The 20,390-nt window shown below is 43.9% G+C and overlaps 1 long non-coding RNA gene across 1 annotated transcript; it reads right to left on the bottom strand.

The window, feature by feature from the left end:
- Nucleotides 1-319: 319 nt before the first annotated feature.
- Nucleotides 320-20,340, bottom strand: LOC135579331 (uncharacterized). The gene is made up of 3 exons (XR_010472118.1): nucleotides 20,189-20,340; nucleotides 11,081-11,239; nucleotides 320-2,505 (listed from the first exon to the last, which is right to left on the bottom strand). It is a non-coding gene; the product is annotated as an uncharacterized LOC135579331 (long non-coding RNA).
- Between the last annotated feature and the right edge of the window lie 50 nt (nucleotides 20,341-20,390).

The raw sequence follows: 20,390 nt of genomic DNA, 5'->3' as shown, positions 1-20,390 counted from the left end.
GCAAGGTTAGTTTCTTTGGTGGATGTTGTCAGATAGTGATTTTCTCCCTTTTTGCTCTTGTCTTCTTCAAACAAGCTGCTTTTGAGGGTGGGAGCTAATTTATTTCCACAGTTCTGAACACGAAAACTATTTATTTATCATAGAATCATAGAAAGTTTGGATTGGAAGAGACATTTAAAGGTCACTTAGTCCAAGCCCCCTGCCATGGGCAGGGATGTGCTATGGAGTTTTTGCTGCCGTGCTGTGAAAGGCCCCTACCAGACATACAGGACCATGGTGCAAATGGCTTGCACTGACAGACACAAAGGGAGAGTTCCTGTTTCACTGATTTTATCACTTTATTGTTCAATGTTTTAATTCTTCTGAACTCCAAATGAAAGCTGACATTCTGTTGTGAGGTTTTGTTGTTTGTTATTTGTTATTACAGAGCTGTTCAGATGTAAGGAGTCAGAGAGAGCTACAGTTTTAAAAGACACAATTGCCATAAGGTATTTGTGTGGTCAGAAGATGAACAATAGACATGCTGTTTCTCCCAACTTCAGAAAAAAAACATTTTCTTTGAATACTCTCTTCTGCTTTCTGAAGAGTCATCATTATATCTAAACCCAGACCATATACAAAACACTCAATACTAGATGATGAAAGATTTTCATGATGCTGTTCTTAGGGACTAATGGGACAGTACTTCACCAGTGTTCACTGTTAATCAGTTTAATCCGGCCTTGCAGCTGTTGTGATGGGGTTTCTAGTCAGCTGATACTGTGTATAATGAAACTTCATGTGAGGCTCGGACTGATGATACAAACTGATTCCTTCCAAAGCATGTATGGCACGGGAAATCCCAAATGAATGACCACCCAGCTTTAAATAACCATCCTTATACTAATTTCCATTAAATAAAAGTGTCTGTCAGAGCATCAGTACAGTATAAACAAGCCCATGCTTTTGCATGCTAAAGGCTTCTGCAAAGGCTGCTCTTTGCCTTCCATTTGATCCTTTAAGGAAGCATCAGACTGTAGCCAAGGTTTTCTAGCCTTCCTTCCCCTCTAAGACTCCTGTTTGCCCAGTTCAGCTTTTCCATCAAGTCATTAGACTAGCATTCATTCTGATGATAGGGGAAGTTAAGTGGCTTAATTTGTTCTAAAAAATGGGAAATTTCCTCATGTTTCGGGCCTGTCCCAGTAAAGCTGGCTCCATCCCTGAAAAATTAGTGTAGTCTGTTTTGCAAACCTCATCATGTTCACCGTTCAAAAGAACAGTCTGTGTGATGGCTGGTGAAATCAGCTATTCTTAAGTTTCATTACTACAATACAGCTGTTAGAGTAATTTCTCTCCTTTCTGTTCAAACATTTCTCTATTCTCTAGAGCAGAAATTTCACTGAAAAAAAAATTTGTTACAACTCCATTTATAGATGCCAATGAACTGCTGTAATATTTGATACATATATTTTAATCGCATATATTATCTTGAAGACACATTTGTTCTTACTCTCATCTGACAATTACTTCCTACATGTTTATTGTTTTAGTAATAGTGTCCTCTTCATCTTCTTATGATTGTTATTACAGATTAATTTTCAGCTGGTGTAAATACAATTAGGGTGAGCAGTTAATAATGTTTTAGGATCAAGTCCCTAGTGCTTCTAATCTGAGGATCTAGAAGTACTGGAAAAATGTTCACTGGATTTGCTGAAGAAATATTCCATTTTTTTCTGAGATACTCAAGTCTAAGTGTATTTGATCATTCCTCTTTGTTACTCATATGGCTTACTGAGCTAGGTAAATAATTTACAGTTATGTTAGGGAAATTAATTAATTGCTTAAATATTTTCAATAGCTTATGTGAAGGGATTTTTGTTTTTAATTATTAGTCTAACATTTAAAACAGCCTGAAATAGGAAAATATGACTGTCAGGCCTTTTGAGGTCAAGTCTTTAAACTTGTAGCCTGAAGTCTAGTCATTTACTTCTCTGCAAATGAAAACTGCTATGAGAACAAAACTTTGGCTTCAACTGACTTCTATATTCCGGCATGTGTTATGAAAGTGCTGTTGTATTCCATTTCTATCAACTATTTTTGGTTTAAATGCAACTACTTGACCAGTAATTAGCACGCCCGTGTCTTTATAGAGTCTCGGTCTTGAAGCAATATATGAAATGTCAAGGAGGTAAAGGCAAACGTTGAAGATGCTTCGCGTCTTTCAGTTAAAATGGTGACAAAATAAGATTTGTATCTTTTTGCAGAGAAGGCTGCTATTTCTTTCAGAGCAGCTCTATAATTTTTTTTTCCTTTTTTCATCACAACTCTGCATGCATTAGTCTCCTACAGGGCAAATTGCTTTATTTAACATGCCACAGAAAGCTACCGCTGTTGCATCAGGGAGATGGAATGCTTCTCTTAAACTGTAATGCCAATAATTGCCTTTGGACCTCCACACAAAGAAAGTTTTGGTCTTCAAACTGTCTGGAAGGGTTTGTCTGTAATTGCCGTAATGTACAATCACTCCTAGAATGAAAAGGAAAATGACATATAGTTAGAAAGTTCAATAAGAGCAGTGCAAACAAGCAATGCTATTATCCAAGATGGTGAATGAGCCCCATGTTCTGAGGCTGAGCCTCAGAAACTGTTTTATTGCACATGGTGAGTACACACACTGTTAATATAAAAGTATAATGAAAGCAGTTGGAGTAACCACAAGAACACCCTTTAAAGCATCCATTTTTGGTTAAAACATATTTGTCTGAATTCATACCAGGCAACCAGGCTGACAGATTATTTATGTCTGGATTCTTCCCCTCCACACTGATTCACAGCAGAATAGCTATATCCCATTTGCACATGGAAAAGTTCATTGCCTTTGACCTTCAGGGCAATTAAAAGGCAAAATAATAATAGAATACTTCCAGTTAGAAGGGATTTTCAAAGGTTATCTAGTTCAACCCCCCTGCAATGAGCAGGGACATCTTCAACTAGATCAGGTTGCTCAGAGCCCCATCCAGCCTGGCCTTGAATGTCTCCAGAGATGGGGCATTCACCACCACTTTGGGCAACATGTGACAGTGTTTCACCACCCTTATCGTAAAAAATTTCTTCCTCATGTCTAGCCTGTTTCTCCCTTCTTTACCCCTTGTCCTTTCACAACAGGTCCTGCTAAAAAGTCTGTCCCCATCTTTCTTATAATCCCCTTTTACATACTGAAAGGCCCCAATAAGGTCCCCCTGGAGCCTTCTCTTCTCCAGGCTGAACAACCCCAACTCTCTCAGCCTTTCTTCATAGGAGGGGTGTTCCATCCCTCTGATCATTTTTGTGGCCTCCTCTGGACCTTCTCCAACAGGTCCATGTCTTTCCTGTACTGAGGGCTCCAGAGCTGGATGCAGCACAGCAGGTGGAGTCTCACCAGAGTGGAGTAGAGGGGCAGAATCACCTCCTTTGACTTGCTGGCCACACTGATTTTGGTGCAGCCCAAGTTATAATGGGCCTTCTGGGCTGCAAGCATACATTGCCAGCTCATGTGCCAAGTCCTTTTCCACAGGGCTGCTCTCAATCCCTTCATCTTGCAGCCTGTACTGATATCAGGGGTTGCCCTGACCCAGATGCAGGACCTTTCACTTGGACTTGTCAAACCTCATGAGGTTCACATGGGTGCACTTCTCAAGTTTGTCTAGGTCCCTCTAGATGGCATCCCTCAGGTGTGTTAACTGCATCACTCAGCTTGATATCATCCACAAGTTTGCTGAGGGAGCACTTGATCCCACTGTCTATGTCATTGATTAAGATATTAAACCATACTATAGGGACCCCTGAGGGACACCACTTGTCACCAGTGTCCATCCAGACATTGAACCATTGACCACTGCCCTCTGGATATGACCATCCAGCCAGTTCCTCATCCACTAAACAGTCCACCCATCAAATTCATACCTCTGCAATTTAGAGAGAAGGATGTTGCGAGAGATCATGTCAAAGGCTTTACAGAAATCCAGACAGATGACATCTGTAGCCCTTTCTTTGTCCACTGATGTAGTTACTCCATCACAGAAGGCCACTCAGTTGGTCAGGCAGGACTTGCCCTTGGCAAAGCCATGCTGGCTGTCTCAAATCACCTTCCTGTCCTCCATGTGCCTTATCACAGCTTCTAGGAAGATTTGTCCCATGATCTTCCCAGGCACAGAGGTGAGGCTGACAATGCATATTTTCTATGCATCACAACTGCTAAAACTCTAGATGTACTTTCAGGGAGTTACTTTGACCAAATCTCTTAGCATTCAGTAGGTTGCTTCATGAATTTGACCTTCTTCACAGCACAGTCAGTCATGGCCTTGACGTTGACGTGCAATCCTGAAAACCTACACATTTTCATCTGTGTGCATTGTCAGAATAAGAAAACCAGATAATTAAATCGCTGGTATGGGTGAAAGACAGCAGTGACCTAAAATGCTCACTATTGTTTAACAGGATTTAATATAATTTCCTCCAAGCAGTGGAAGGTTGACTTACTGGTCAGCTGCAGCATAGATACCTCTTAGTGGGCTCAGACTACCAGAGATAAAAGCTGGGAAGGATGGAGACTTCTCTCCTGATATTGTGCAGCTGCAAGAATAAATGGAAACTCTAAAAGGAGGAAGGAACAATTCACCCTTTTTTACTGAAAGGGGCATGAAGAGAGTTGTTAAAGCTCTCTGCAAAAATAGTATTTTGGGCAGGGAAAAAAATTATTCATCATATGTTTGCATACAGCTTATGCTATTCCCTTGGCTTTTACTCACACACAAAATAATTATTTTCTTGTCAACCTATTCATTGCCAAGAAAAAAATAACTGTGTTGTCATAAATGACAAGCTATCTTCAAATACAGAATAATTGAGTGAAGCGTATGAATTCCAAGACAGAGAATTATCATGTCTTTTCATGAAAAAAAAAAAAAAGTTTTCTTAGTATTAAAACTAAAGAGAGAGGTTAAAAAAAAAAAAAAGTAAAGAGTAAAGAGGTGTGTCAACATATTTCTGACAGTGCCGGGACGTTTATGAGTTTTTCTTCCATGCAACCTTTCAAACCTGTCTTTTTAAAATTAAATTTAAATTTTTAAAATGGCTAACATTGCCTCAGTGGATGTGTAACTTGGACTGGCTAATGAATAATTCTCCTGCTAACTGAAGTTTCATTTTGTGGTTTTGCTAAATCAAAACATTGAAGGCAAAATATAGTCCTTAGGAATATCTAGATATAAATCCTTTTACACTGCACTTGCACCTAGGAAGCAATATCTTTTACTGGTCCTTCTGTGGGTGTGTCATAGGAATTTGTGTCATAAAAAGATTTTCCAAATCACAATATACAATAGAGCTGCACCTTCATCTGGATTATTTAAGAAATAACAACAATCTGTGTAAAAGAAATTCAGTCCTCTTTTTGAGAAGTCACTGCTGCAGTACTTTACATAGGAAAGTTACAACTTGAAGTACATTTCTGGAAATGGTGTAGTTAATATCTATGTGCATTCTTTAAATAATGGCATACCTAGACTAGAAACGGCAAATAATTTTTCTCCATTTGCTTCTTTATTTGCTTGGATTAAGTTTGCCACAGCTGTCCTGCAAAATGAAGTGGAAGGGCAGGTAATAAACCTTTTGATAGTTCAGCTCTCCCTGCTTCCCACTCAGCAGCTCCCTATCCCAGGCCCTGCCATCGCCTGGTCCGTTCCCCAGCCACAGCTCAGCATCCTCGTCCCCACATACAGATCAGCCCCTCCACCTCTGCCAGTGTTTACTGATAACAAGTTGGAGTGTTTTCACAACTGATAAGGCACGTTGTAGCTTTTGTAATTCATACTATAAGGAACTCTGCTTGCAGTTTTGTCATTCTAAGAGTCCACAAGGTACAGGGTCAGACCACAAATGGTGGCTTTGAAATGTGTTTTCTGATTCAGCATCTGAAAATAACAGGGTCTATGTGATCTCTGGTAGAAGGACCATCCCAACGTAGTGTGTTTGAGGTTTTGTTGTAGAAATGGCAGCACTGAAATCCCAAAACATTGTGCTCCTGAATTATTCGAATGATGAAAGATACACACAGAAATAAAAGTTATGCTGCAGGAGGAAAGGTCTAGGGTGTTGTGAAAATAATTTATGTTTTGCCAGCAAAAATTCAGACAAGAAGGACGCATTTTAATTTAAAATTTCTCTTGGCATATAAAAAAATTTGAAATCTGTAATTTGTTTAAGCAGAAAATTGAGTTTAGTTTTTTAGTTTCTCTTATGTTAAAAAAAAGTGACAAGTATTAAAATAAAAAGTAGTTTTGGACAGAAAAAATATATTCATATGTCTTCCAAAGTAGAAAGAGAAGAGTTTGACTGAAAAAAAATGAAGCAAATTTGAAAGCATTTGATTTTGCCTGATCAAAGTGTACATTTTTCAGTGAAAAAGTGTTTCAGACAACAGCTCGATCTACTCAGAGGACTGTTACCATATGTGCAGTTCTTACCAGCTCACTTTCCTTATACAAAAAAATCCCTACAATCTACATTTCCCTTTTCCTCTTCCCCCATGAAAGCAAAACTAGTGCACATCCATATTAATCTCCTCGTTTTTTCTTTCCAAAGTTCTGCTAAGTCCATCCTAGTCCTGCCACAAACTCCCTTTGTATCTGTATCCTCCCTTCATTCCCTTAAACCTTGCACCCTAATTTTCTCCAAACCCTTCATCTCTCCTTCTAGCCACCCTGCTTCTCTGTTCAAACAAGACATTTAGGAGAGCAGAACAACAGAAAACAGCAAAGCAGTCCTGGAAAACTTAAAACACACGCACATACATGTTGTTTCAAGCAGACCAAGTTTTCTTTTGGTTTAGAACAGGATAATTCTGCTGACATGATAAAATTAACATTAATTTAGAAGTTTTCCTATCACAATTTCAAACTGGCTCACACCTAAGATACGGACTGCATGTGTGTATGTGAGAATAAAACCCAAAATCTGGTGCAATTAAGATGATTAGTTTTCTTTCTCTCTGAAATGTAGGAAAGTTGAGCACTGCCAATGTGGAACACCATTGTTATCTCAAAAAGGAACCAATCACTTTACAGAAAAAAAACAAAAACAAAACAAAACACCTACCTCCCCCAAAATAATTGTATTTCCCAGGGAGGGACACAATATCAAACCAGAACAGAAAGTTCCAGGCCTGATTTACAGCTTTAGTCCACCCTTAAAGCAAGTCTTGGTGCACCCTGACTTAATGTGTTGTGACTGCCACCTATATGAAATCACCTGCTGGGCATTGTTGTATTTGTTATTTTTGCTAAAGCTGTGTATCTCACATTAACTACAATTGCTTACATAGCTGGTTTTGCTGTATCCAGTGGAGAGAAGAGCAGACTTGCTCTGGACTTGGCAGCCAGAATGAGTCACATTATAGACCTAAAAACACTTAACTAGAGGTGATCCAATGATGTGTGAAAAAATTTCTTCAACTCATGTTTTCCACTAACACATGTCATGACTGCTGTTTTCCTCTTTTAATTTGCTAAAAATCCTTAAGTCCCTTTGTGATTTTTATAGGATTATGCTAGGAAACATTCAGCATTTTGGAAGATTGCACACGGACTTTAAAATTTTCTTCCCGTCACCTCCTCCCTGCCCCCCCCCTCAATTTACACAAATCAAAGCTGATGAAAGAGTAGCAGTGGTATTTCCACTGCTTGGTTAGCCACTCTGATGTGCTAAAATCTAGATGTGGAGAAAGGGAATCTAAAAAAATAAATAAATTAAAAAATCTCAAAGAGTGGTTCTCAGGCAGCTCTTTTGTGTGGAGATCATATACTTGACACCATGCATTATGTGGAATGCACATCAAATCACCTGGAGACTCCACATCAATAGTAGTTATGTGCATGCATGTACCACAAAGAGAACAGACCCTTAAACCAGTCGGGTGCGTGAGACAAAAAAAGTCTAAAGAGTGTAAATCTAGAAGCATACATCAACTTCTTCTTTTGATTTACCTCTCTGCTCTGCCTCATGGCTTTTTTGTTGTTGCTTTTTAATGTTTTAATGGATGAATTTCAAAAAAAGGACTTTCTCAGCGAAGCCAGTATTTTATTTTATAAGGTTCTGTCTTTAATCTATCACATCTGTGTTATCTGATCCAAGGCTGCCCATAGGATAGAGGGCCAGATTCTTAGCTCCCATGAACTCGTCTCACAGACTTCAAGGGGGTTACACCAACAGCAACAAGTCGATGACTTGCTCTTGTTTGTTGTTGAACTCTTAAGTGTTACCATATTTTTCCTTTAACTGTTACTGATGCACATACCAAGTACCCCTCAGATAAAATGATTTCCTCTCTGCTGAGCTGATTTTTGCTCCAGGCTGGCATTTACTAATTTCAGGGAGGTTTTGCTATCACCGTGAACAGGAGCAAAACAAGTCTCTTGAAGGAGTCAATGGACTTCAGTATTTAAAAAACAGAGTTTTGTACTTCAGAACTGAGTCCCAGGTTAAGATCCATTTGCTCCTTTCAATCTAGGAATGACAGGGATGTTATAATAGAAACTGGAATAAAATAGAACAAACAAACAATAAGAAACTGTTTATATTGCAGGATCAAGCAGGTAAACTCTGAGTTTACCTTCCACAACCCACTTAAGAGTGTAAGGCACCACCTTTCCCTAATTCTAGCTATACTTTCAGCGTTGTGTACAAGCCCAATGGACCTGCCTGCAAAATTGAATGAAGAGTCAGTGAAACCAAGCGTGTGTTCACAGGCTCCATGCCTTTCCTTTTGCTCTTCCACCAGCTGCTGCCAGACCACTCCTGGGTTTCTGACCACCCTGCTGCTGGGTTGTTCTACTGTTAAGGCAGTCCATCTTACACAGGGATTTCTGACTACACCAAGGAGTCAAATTTAACAGGACTTTTCTGTGATGTTGGAAACCAGGGTCTGCTACTGCTGAGTATGGCCATCCTCTCCCTTCTCGGGGTCCCTACCTTCTCCTCCTGACCCTCCCTCCCCAGATTGCTTTCTGAGGTACAAAGAAATGTGGGCAACAAGCAAGGGCAACCAATTCCATGTGTCATGCATCAAACATCGGCTTGGTTTCCATCTGACACAAGCCCTGACCCCAGGAGACAGCAGCCCATGCACTGGCAGTACACCATGATGGCTATGTGCCTGGCTGGGACCAAATGCTCAGCAAGGGAGGCCATGGAGACAGAGCAAGGACATGGTCCTCTGCTGCTGCAGGACATATGCCTCCAAACAAGCCATTGGTCTCAAATGCTGGGAGGCAAAAAGTGAAAGGAAAGCCTGCAGTAAAAGTATGTTTCCACAGAAGTGGATAATGTGTGTATTGTATGCTGTGTGGTCTTTAAACAGAATCTCTGCTCTTACAACCTATTTAATGATTATCCTCCGCACAGCTGGCAGGTACACTGAGCATAGAAACTGCACAGACATCTTAAAAGAAGGAGGAAAAGTGATTAACAACTCAGTGCAGGGTGTGAAGTAGAGTGTAATAGATTAGCTGTTGATATTAGCTCAAAGATCTACAAAGAAAATGTCCTTCCATACATCTACAAGCTATGGTACATCCCCTGATTTTTTTTAGACACACTTGATGAATGGAAGTCCTTCCATGACATTCAGGTCTGTCAATGTGACCTCAGTGCTGGGCAAGGTTAAGGAACAGATCTTCTTGTGTGACATCACATGGCACATGCAGGACAGCCAGGTGATCAGGCCCAGTCAGCATGAGTTTATGAAAGGCAGGTCCTGCTTGACCAACCTGATCTCCTCCTATGACAATATGACCTGCTTAGTGCATGATGGAAAGGCTATGGACGTTGTGTACTTAGACTTCAGTAAAGCCTTTGACGCTGTTTCCCACAGCATTCTCCTGAAGAAGGTGGCAGCTCATGGCCTGGATTCATGTACTATGCAATGGATAAAGAACCAGCTAGACGGACGGGTCCAAGGAGTTGTGGTGAATGGAGTCAAATCCAGTTGGCGGCCAGTCACGAGTGGTGTTCCCCAGGGCTCAGTGTTGGGACCAGTTCTGTTTAATGTCTTTATCAGCTATCTGGATGAGGGGATTGAGTGCACCCTCAGTAAGTCTGCTGATGACACCAAATTGGGTGGGAATGTTGATCTGCTGCAGGGTAGGAAGGCCACACAGAGGGATCTGGAGTGTATGGATCATTTGGCTGAGGCCAGTTGTACAAGATTTAACAAGGCCAAGTGCCGGGTCCTGCACTTGGGTCACAACAACCCCAGGCCGCACTACAGGCTCGGGGAAGAGTGGCTGGAAAGTGCCTGGCAGAGAGGGATCTGGGAGTGTTGATTGACAGCCAGCTGAATATGAGCCAGTGGTGTGGCCAGGTGGCCGAAAAGGCCAACAGCATCCTGGCTTGTATGAGGAATAGTGTGGCCAGTGACCGACCACCTGTAATCAGCACTGGTGAGGCCCCACCTCAGAGACTGTGTTCAGTTTTGGGCCCCTCAATACAGTGAAGACATTTTGGTGCTGGAGTGAGTTCAGAGAAGAGCAACAAAGTTGGTGAAAGGTCTGGAGTACAAGTCGTATAGAGAGTGACTGAAAGAACTGGAGTTCTTTAGGCTGGAGAAAAGGAGTCTTAGGGGAGGTCTTGTGACTCTCTACTACTACCTGAAAACAGGTTGTAGCCCAGTGGGTGTCAGTCTCTTTTCTTACGTAACAAGCAATGGGACATGAGGAAAAAGCCTTCAAGTTGCTTCAAGGGAGGTTTAGATTAGATATTAGGAAATATTTCTTCACTGAAAGGGTTTCCAGGCGTTGGAACATGCTGCCTAGGGAAATGGTTGAGTGATCATCCCTGGAAGTATTTAAAAGTCACGTAGACATGGCACTTAGGGATGTGGTTTAGTAGTGGACTTGGCAGTATTAGCTTAATGGTTTTACTCAACGATCTTAGAGGTGTTTTCCAAACTAAATGAGCCTATGATTCTGTGATTCTATAATCAAATGTGGCCTACAATTGCTTCAGGGTGCTCCCCTTCAAGGCTGGTGTCAAGGGTAGGGGGAAGACCCATTTGTGGAGATCTTACCTGTTCTCCTGAGGCAGTCCATGACACTCCACATCTCAAGCCCTGTGGAGGACTGTAGGCTGATTCTGCTGTTAGTATCTCTGCCACTCCAGTCTGCTTCAACATGTTCACAAGTTTCTCCCTCTCTCTGTAAGTGATTTGTTTTCTGATCCCTGCAAACTGATAGAACTGCTAAATAAAAGACTGAGCACTTCACATGTTCATATATCAATTCCTTTCAGACATTGTTTAATTTAAAGAATCACATAGAAACAGTATGCAAGACCTAGTCAGTACTTTATCTCAGTCTTCCAAAGTATGACACAAAAATAAATAAAACTAGATCAAAGGGAAAGGAGGAAATCATCTGTATCAAGCAAAAAAAGCAGGAAATAATAGATTTTATTGCATCTTTACAATTGAGGGTAAAAAGGGGTTAAAAAGGGTAAAAATAAGGAAATTAGTAGAAAATATGATCTTTCAAAAGCAATGACTGTTTATTGTACTTAATTTGGTTTTCTACATGTCTTACCAGTTCTTCATATACTTTAGCAGAAAATGAATTTTGTCAAGCCACTAAAGATAAGATTATTGCATATTCTTAGAAAGGGAAAGCATAAGAATACTTAAAATCCCAAAGGCCTATTTAAATACTCCACTCGAAGTGTTGCTGTGGATTTCAATGAGACCTACTCCCATGAAATTATCAGAAAGCTGAAAAAGACCTTTACAGGCACCCAGGGACCAATCTGAAACCTGAGAGATGGAAGGGAATTGCAGGTCTCCAGGACAGCTTTTGCCTAGAAGCTCCAGCGCGTTGTAAAAGTGGGCTGGATGATGAGGATTTAGGCTGCTTTAATGACCTCTCTGTCTAGTGGATACCACCTCAGAGGGAGCCAGTACTCACAGGGTTCAGCAGGCTTGGGAAGGCAAATGGACAGAGGCCAGGACAAGAAGTTGGGTGAAGCAGAGACAGGTTGGGAAAGAGGTTGCAGTAGGGCTGGGCCAGCAAGGTGGGATGCTGCAGGACCAGGTGAGGGGTAGGGATGGGGCAGAGTTGAGCCAGGAGGTGGGATGCAGCAGAGTCAGCACAGGAAGAGAGTTGCCATGGGATCGAGCTGAGAAGGTGGATGCAGCAGTACTGGGAGAGGGAAAGCTGTGATGCTGGGTAAGGAAGGGCGATGCAGTGAGTCCAGGCTGGGAAGTGACTTCTGTGGGGCCATGCAGGTACCACCTCAGCAGGTGGGCCACTCTGGGTGGGCAGAGCTGGAGGAGGATGCTGCAGGGGATACCTGGCCACAGGTGCATTTCATGACCAGCTAGATGACAGCTCAGCTGCAGGGGACACCCAGCTGGGGCTGGGCTGGGGGTGTGGGCTGGAGGTGGTCACCATTACCCAGCTTGGGGCTTTCAAGACAAAAACACTTTTTGAACTCCTCCGAGTAAGATTACACAGAAGTCTCACAGTGCCTGTTTAAATAAGTGTGTCTGAACAGGAAAATCAAACAGACAGGGAGCGACTTCAGTTTCTTCACTTATACGATGTTTGAACTGATAAGCAAGGATATATTTTCACATAATTGGGCTGTGTCAAGGTACTGGCTGTTTGATCAGATAGGGGCTCTCTATGTAGTCTCACATCAGAGGGCTAGTAAACTACAAATTAAGGCAGGCTTCAGATTTTGTCTGCGAAGTAGCCAAATAAACTGAATTTTATCCTTAAAGGTCATAAGGGGGGGCGGGGAGGAATACACAAAAAGGGCACAATAAAGTACCAGGAAAACTGAGCTGGAAAGAGTAAGGGAACAAAAGTGTTGGAAAGGGCTCAATCGCTCTTGAAAATCCATAAATATTGGAAAGATGCTAATTTATAACTTTGGATCTGACAGGGGGCTTTAAGAGCCCACACTATCATCACTCCAAAAAAGGTCTGCAGGAAAGGCAGGGCTGGGGGAGCAGGGGAAATGTGATGCACTGTGGCTCCATTGAAGGCTTTTGGTTTGCTTCTGTTCTGTTTGTTGGCAGTTTTTCATTTTATTTGGTATTTGCATACTTGCAACAACACTTTGTGGATAACTGGACACACTGTGACACGTCACACAGGCTGATGGGATGAAGGCCAGAGAGGTCTAACCAATCCTCTCCATCCCTCCATCCCACCCCATTTGCTCTGCCATCTTGCACCTGGGGACAGGCAACCTGCCCTTCCTCCTGCTCCCCAGCTGCCCCCAAAGTGGGAGGAAGCTCCCCTGCCCATCCATCAGCACCAGGGGAGAAGCCCCAAAGGCCTAGGGGCTGCAAACTCCCTTTCCCCTATGGCTGCTGCCTAAACCTCCTGCAAACCCAAGTCTGGTCCCCTCAGCCTTGTGCTCCAGACAGATTCCCAGGCTCCAGACAAAAAGGCCAGGGGGCTCCAGGGGACCCAGCTGGCTCCCAGCCAGCCCTGCTGAAAGGGGACCACAACAAGCCAGATTTACTCCTAAGAACAAAGTTTCCGATTACTTTCCAAAATTCTCATCGTACTCCTTTCTGCTTTTTTTCCTTTTCCTTCCCTCCCTTATTTTTCAAAATCTCAGCTGGAACAGAGGTGTTCCCTGCCACTGCCAGTGAACTTAGTGCTCCCACACTTGTCAGCTCTGTGTATGATCCTGTGGCTTTTCTTTTTCTGTCCCTGGTTTTAGACATTGCCAGTATTCAGCTACTTGTGTAAGCAAACGAGGAGGACCTGAATTTGTCTGCGAGGCTGCTGCATACGGTTTTTCCTGTAAACAGCTAATGCTGGGTAAAGCAAATGGTGATCTGTGCCTCCCTCCGCGGTCCCCCTCATCCCAGACCCAGTGACCACAGTGCGGGAGTCAGGATGCAAAGTGTGGGAGAGTGTGTGTGTGCATGAATGTCACCTGCTGCCAGGGCTCACAGCTCCAGTAGTAACTAATGAAGGGTGGACTCTTATGGGAGATTTCAGTGTAAAAGAGATGAAATTACTTGCAGAAGGCCACCAGCAAACCTACAAGAGATAATTCTGTGTCCTGAATGCACCCCTACTCTCTCTGCCTGTTCTCAGAGCCTCCTCTTTGTGTCTCTGTGTTATTAATGTGGCACCATTAGCTCATTATCTCTCTCATGTTGTTATAGAAAAAGAGAAAGAGGTATGAGCACTTTGTTGGTATTCTTTAAATTGTCTTAGAAGTAAAAATCAAATCAACCCAAGTCCAGCCCAAGTGCAATAGGACTGTTAACAGCAATAGGACTGTTAACTGACTTCGGTGCCATCCCCAATCAGTGGAGTTCACACCCGATGGCAGGATGGCACCCTGCCCCACTGCTGGTGGGAGAGGAGGTGGGAAGCAGCCTGCACACCTGAACTGAGCAACCTGCAGCCACCCAGTCTGGGCTTACCCCTGCAAGGGATGCTCGGCTGCATGGAGGATCTCGTACCTTCAAGCCATGGATTGCAGGGAGAAGTCTGATGCTGTTTGAAGAAGTGAAAGAAGTTCTGCTTTGAGTTACAGAAAAAACAAACAAACAACAGCTGTTGAAAAGCAAAGTGACCCAACACCAATAAAGAACCCACACTTGCTACATAACTAGTGTCAAAACCACGTATGCAGGGAATAACATGAAAGCAGCTCAAGGCAGACCGATGTCTAGAAATGTTATCTCTTCTGTTCCAAAAGCTAATCAGCCCAGCAGTGGGCAAGCCAGGAACATTTTAGATTATATCGATGCTTGTGGTTGATGGAAAGTCTGATGGGAACATAAGCTTTCTAAAAGGAAAATTCAGTTCTCCTACAAAATATTTGGGATTTTTTTCTCTCCTCCTCTGGCAATAAAATTGTTTGGTTACATTGATTTATTAGAATGACGTAACTCCCAGTATCATATCTAGCCATCAGCTGCCACTCAGCAAAAGGATGTGGTGAGATCCCATCTGATGTAATTTGCATCTATAAGAATCTGAGGCCCAAAACCATGCCCTCTGAAGTTCATGGGAACGGACTGGGGCAAGATACTTCTTTTCTTCCTCAGTTAAGACGGTTTGAAAGTGATTGCCTTAAGCAAAAACCTGCCACTCAGAAAAACGTATATTCATGCATACACACATTCCTTTGAACAGGAAAGTTAAAATCCTTCTATGTGTGTATGCATGAATATACGTTTTTCTGAGTGGCAGGTTTTTGCTTAAGGCAATCACTTTCAAACCGTCTTAACTGAGGAAGAAAAGAAGTATTTGCCCCAGTCCCGTTCCCCATGAATTCAGAGGGATGGTTTTGGGCCTCAGATTTTATAGATGCAAATTAAAGATGGGAGGAAGGGTAGAAATCCTGCCTTGGGAAGCTGTGTGACACCAGCAGGAAGGTCCAAAAAAAGGTGTTGGAAAGAGGAGGCTTGCCAAGTTCAACCCCAGTGCCCACAGGTTGAGCTGCTGTGTCGACCAGCAGGGCCGTGGCTCCCGGCCCTCCTCCAGCTGTGCATCTGGTGACAGCAGCTGGAGGGGAAACCCTTCTACACAGACACAGCACTGCCGTACATAGGGGCTTGTTCTCCCTTGATTTTTCCTTTGATTTTTTTTTCCTCAAGAACTGACTACCATGTAGCTGAAATGTATTTCCTTCTGAAAAGCATTGGTGGTTTTCTTTTCTTTTTCCTTCTCTTCTCTTCTCTTCTCTTCTCTTCTCTTCTCTTCTCTTCTCTTCTCTTCTCTTCTCTTCTCTTCTCTTCTCTTCTCTTCTCTTCTCTTCTCTTCTCTTCTCTTCTCTTCTCTTCTCTTCTCTTCTCTTCTCTCTACTCTCCTCTCCTCTCCTCTCCTCTCCTCTCCTCTCCTCTCCTCTCCTCTCCTCTCCTCTCCTCTCCTCTCCTCTCCTCTCCTCTCCTCTCCTCTCCTCTCCTCTCCTCTCCTCTCCTCTCCTCTCCTCTCCTCTCCTCTCCTCTCCTCTCCTCTCCTCTCCTCTCCTCTCCTCTCCTCTCCTCTCCTCTCCTCTCCTCTCCTCTCCTCTCCTCTCCTCTCCTCTCCTCTCCTCTCCTCTCCCCCTCTCCCCTCTCCCCTCTCCCCTCTCTCCTCTCTCCTCTCTTCTCTCTTCTCTCTTCTCTCTTCTCTCTTCTCTCTTCCCTTCCTTTCTTTTATTTTCCCTATTGGCATACACCTCTCTATTGGGAACAGATTTAGATCAAGACTCCTGCAGTTTGCAGAGTTTTTTTCAAAATGTGGTGACATGTGTTTCTTTTGCTCTATATATTTTCTTACCATCCTTTCCATCACATATTTTCCAGCAATTTAGAGAGATGTAAGGAATAGCTTTTACACAATAGGCAAAAAAGCATGGGGATTATTCCAATGGTCTTGCAAGTTTAGAGTATTTCATCTTCTTCAAAAAGGGAGGAAAAAAAAAAGTGTCCTTGTGAGCAAATGATTAGAAGGAGACTGGGAATACAATAATTACCCCAAATGGAAACCCAGACCACAGTCAAACAATACAGCTTTTGTAAAACGGCTCCGCCTGTAAAAAATCTAGGAAATCTCATAACTAGAGCTGGTGAAATCCTTTTCTTATGCAACGATATGTAAAAGGCTCCTGAGAAACGAGGAATAAACATGGAAATGCTGTAAAATAACATGATAATGAACTTGCTCTGAGCACTGGAGATCGCCTTGGCAGCACCAGCACGGATTCCTTCAACCACAAAGTATTTTCTCATGTTAAGGAATTTGGGACAAATTACATTTCGTTACATCTCGCCAATAAACAAGAACGTGAAGAGAAATAAAGCGGGACTTGCCATAATCTACCTTGATCGTTGTGGAATTCAAATGGACCAAAGGAATTGGGAGTAAGACAGAGCGCGGCTTTGAATGAATGTCCTTTATGTGAGAGTGGAGAGAAGATCATTTATATCCTTCATATTTTATAGTTTTGCCTCTAGGAAAGAAAAGACCAGCAGAGTCCCGACTATCATTTACTCATAATGATCGCATTCAATCTAGTGATTCACAGTGAATCATATAATAAGGTTTCCATTTTGCACATGGGGAGAAGAAGTAGGGTGGTTAAACTTTGTTTAGTTCATATTCATGCCCCCGGTCTCCTGTTTCCCTTGAACTGTTCAGTTCAAATGACTAACCCATGGGGCGACGCTTTTTTCGTTGTGGGGTTTTGTTTTCTGTTTATTTGCCTCATCGCTTCTATTACCCCGCCAGCAATAAAAATCCCTGGAAGGAAAGCTTGCAGGTTAATTGTACAGTTACTCATTTTCCTACGGCAGCGTTTTATCCAAACGTAGCTCTGCTTTCGCGGTGTCCCGAGGCCGGGCCGGGCCGGGCCGGGCCGTGCCGCGCCGCTCCGGCGGTGGCTCTGCTGCCCCAGCGCGGCGGACGGAGACCCCCGGCCAGTCCGGGCCCCGCCGCCCGGCCCGGTGCGGCCCCTCTGCCCGGGCACGGCCCGTCTGCGGGCGGGGAAGCAGGAGAAGCAGCCCTGAACGCCGGCTTGCAGCGGCACCGGGAAAGAGAGAAAAGTTGCATTTCGGCATTTTGGCCTAAACCCACACCCACTGGCCCCGGGCACGCGGGGACAGCCCGCTCTGCGCACCTCTCCTGCGGCTTTGGGTCAGGACGAGGGGATTTCGGCACCTGAGACCCTGCTTCCCTTCTAGATGTTATTGCAGACACACCGGTAGGCACATAAACAACCTCGCCGACTCGCTGTTAAAGCAGCCGGCAGTCGGATGCTCTCTTTGCTCTCGAGACTTTTGCCATCTGCAAGCGGTTCAGGTAAAAAACGAGGCGAGGAGACAGTGAAGCTTTCGTGGTTTAGAGGAGGCGGCTGGCTCGGCAGGCATGTCTGCGCCGGGGCTGGGAGCCGCATACCGGCCCTATCAACTACTTCTTCTGCAGAGCCGCCTGAGAAATAGTGGTAAACACCCCAAAGAGCGAACGAAAGAAAGGCGCCAAGAGGGGGACAGGCTCGGAAAGCATCCCGGAGCGAGCAGGCGAGGAAAGCTGGCTGGTGCTAGCGGGCACGGGCAGAGGTGATGCCACACAGATACCGGCCACAAATGAGCCTGAAGGAGCCGTTCTCTCCTCCAGGAGAACCGGTGCTCTCCTCTAGGAGAACCGGCACCTTTGCAAGAGGTTTTAAAAACCGTATAAAATGAAATAGTCGTGTTGTCACTGAAAGGAAACCACTGCCATAGCCATGGGGTTTTCACCAAGACAGCCAAGTTCCCTTTTGGGCAGAGCAGAGAGTCTCGAAGTCTGCTTGACATCTTGAAGCTTAAATAACCGTAAGGCATTGTTACTCCCTGGCAGCAAAGTGCCTCGTTACGCCTGATTGAGCTAATTGCTTTGAAATAGGATATATTATCTATAATTATAGAGATCTTGGAGGAGACGGCCAGCTTTTTCTTTCATCTTTTCCAAGTGCATCATAATGTCGCGATCAAATTAATTTGGGCCACTTGAAATAGTGCCTTCCTTTCAGCCCGGCTCCTCCGACCCTCAAAGAGCCGGGGACGCCTCGGCGGCTGGAGTTGGGCCATCCAAATCACAGCTCTTGGTAACCTCCCGAGGACCAGTCCAGGTGCCTGAAGCCTTAGAAGTCGTCTAGTTTATGTTTGATCTGGGCAGAACGGGAAGGGGAAAATAAAGGGGGGGGTGGGTGGGCAGAAAAAAAGAACGGAGATCTTGTCGTATTATTCAACGCTTAGTGGAGGAGCAGCGACGGGAGCAGGGAGGGTTGAGACTTCAAGGGCTTTGAGGGCTTGTAAAGCCCGCGGGACATTTTTAGCACTTGCGATAGATCTCTTTACCCCCAAGGGCTGAGCCGCTCGAAGCTGGAGCAAGGCTGTCTGAAAGGAGCTCAGACAGCGCGGAGAGAGCGCGGAGGGGGCGCGCAGATGAAGCCCGGAGCGTCAGAGCTTCCGCGGAGCCACCAGTCCCCAAAGCCTTCTGGTATCCTGTGGGGCTGTCTGGTCTCCTGAGAGCTGCTGTCTCAGGGGAAATAAAATAGAAACACGGGAAACAACAACACCCATCTCCTTTCTGACTTCTGCCTTTAAGTCAAAGATAACGTTTACAAAAGGCGGACAATGCCCTGAATTGGCTTAGAGCTGCCTCCTGTCGTCCCTCCCCATCCCCCATGCACTCCTCCCAGCCCTTGTTGTTGTATTCCCACCGAAATAAAATGCTATGGGTAATGGCTTTGCCTAGCACATTCATTATATTGAAACGGGACTGTTTAGGATGCTAATTGCCCAATATTGTTATCTAGCACAAGTGCCTTCAGGGAAGCGCCACGATTCCAAATAAAAACATTGGACTGGAACAAACATCAATAAAGTCACCTATTTCTCCCTCCTCCCCCCCCCCACGCCCCCCGCCCTTTCACTTCGTTTTTTCTTACAGCACAGGGAGGAAAATGAGAGACACCTAAAAGAAAGTCAGAGTATCAACACAGTGGAACCAATAAAAAAAATTCCTAAAATCCAGTGACGTTTTCGTCACCCAGAACGCTGCGAACAAGGCGAGAAGAGTTGGAATAGCAAATTTTCCCGCTAAACAAATAAATACATCTTGGGGAAGATTTCGTTTTGTAAATTCGATTTCTCCATTCCTAACTTAGAATCTGTGGGTTTCATTAAGAAAGAAAGGATAAAAGAAAGAAGGACGCAAGAAACGAAAGAAGCTTTACTGGCTTCCCGTTTTCAGCCCAAGAGCTTGCCAGCATGTGAATTTGAATCAAGTCCTTGCTATGGTACAGTGATTAAAATACCACCGAGTATGACAGAAATGTAAACACAAAGCATTCATTGCTGGGAGATAAATAAAGAGCTAATTATCTCATTCTGTCAACTCTCAATGAGAGCTGGATCTCGCTCTCAGTATGGGATGCACACTCATCTCCTCAAACCTCAGAAACATCCCAATGTTAAAACCATTCTGCAAAAGAACTGTGAGGAAAAAAGCCCCCAGCAGCTCTATTTTTGTTTAGCATATTTCCATCAAAACAATGAGATCGAAAGCAGCCTAGGGGCTGCCCGAAAGTCTAATAAACACATCATGCTTTCCTTTGCCAGGTTGCTTTTCGGATCGGGGAAAAAAAAAAAAAAAAAAAAAAAAAAAAAAAAAGATCCTACCTGTAGGATCGGGTGGACGGGACACCGTGAAATACAATGCATCGATATTTGTGAGTGCTTTCTTGGTCGGGGGTGGGGTGAGGTGCATCTTCGCGTCAAGCACCGGGCTTTGGGAAAATGTCGTGTGATTGGTAGAGCAAACTAATTTTGTCAGGCTGAATGTGCCGATGTCCCAGGGCTAAGGCGCCTTGCTCCCTTGATG

This window comes from Columba livia, chromosome 4 (genome assembly GCF_036013475.1).
Source record: "Columba livia isolate bColLiv1 breed racing homer chromosome 4, bColLiv1.pat.W.v2, whole genome shotgun sequence".
In the NCBI taxonomy this organism is placed as follows: Eukaryota; Metazoa; Chordata; class Aves; order Columbiformes; family Columbidae; genus Columba; species Columba livia.
The sequence above is the reverse complement of the archived record's forward strand: the minus strand, read 5'-3'. Positions and strand labels throughout refer to the sequence as shown.